Below are 812 nucleotides of genomic sequence, written 5' to 3'. Positions count from 1 at the left end.
GTGGGTGGCGGGTGGGGGTGGAAGCTGTTAAAAAAAATCCTACCTTGAAAAGGTGTCAAGTTGTATCTAATCTTTCAACCCTTCTAGAGACCATCATTGCCATGAGAGTAATTCTGATTTATTTATATAATAATTTATGTGAAGCTGCACTGATAAATATTTATTTCAACAATGGAAAATGAGTGTGTGAGGTGTGAGAGGAAAACCAAGACAGATTTATCACTACACACTGCCCTCAGCTCTATGGAGGACATTAGCATCTTTCAGCTCATTGTTTTGGTTTAACAGCATTCAACTTTACCGTCACTGCTCTCACCAGCAGGTTCCAGCGGCAAACAGGCGGTTGTTTCCAATTTTGATCAACACACTCTACGCTACTAGCTCAGCATCAAATTTAGTTAGTCAGTTAGCACCTTGCTGGGGAGCATAGTGGGGTATTTAGCAGCCGCAGGAGTTGGTGAAGCTAAAAGGACAGTGACTTGGTCATGTGGTCAAAAACATGACTCTAAATGAATGCCAAGTTTGCGTCATGTGTGCTGGATGTGTAAGCAAAATGTGTAGAGAGACAAACAATTTGATAACATGTTCGTATTATCAACTTTATCAGCATTGTGTTTGCTTGTTGCATTGTCCCCTGGTGGACACAAATCTAACCCCACCCTCACCCTGGCTGCAAGAGGTAACAGCTTGAGAGGTGAATTCCAGGAACCAGAAACAGTGTAAAGTGCTGTGATCACACAAACTGTTTATTACTTTTGAGACACAGGTGATGGAGGTGTGTTAAGGAGGTGTTAAGTGTACACCAACATTTA

This window comes from Seriola lalandi, unplaced genomic scaffold (genome assembly GCF_002814215.2).
Source record: "Seriola lalandi dorsalis isolate HSWRI2012SDOR001 ecotype SW California unplaced genomic scaffold, Sedor1 jcf7180002054885, whole genome shotgun sequence".
In the NCBI taxonomy this organism is placed as follows: Eukaryota; Metazoa; Chordata; class Actinopteri; order Carangiformes; family Carangidae; genus Seriola; species Seriola lalandi.
The sequence above is the reverse complement of the archived record's forward strand: the minus strand, read 5'-3'. Positions refer to the sequence as shown.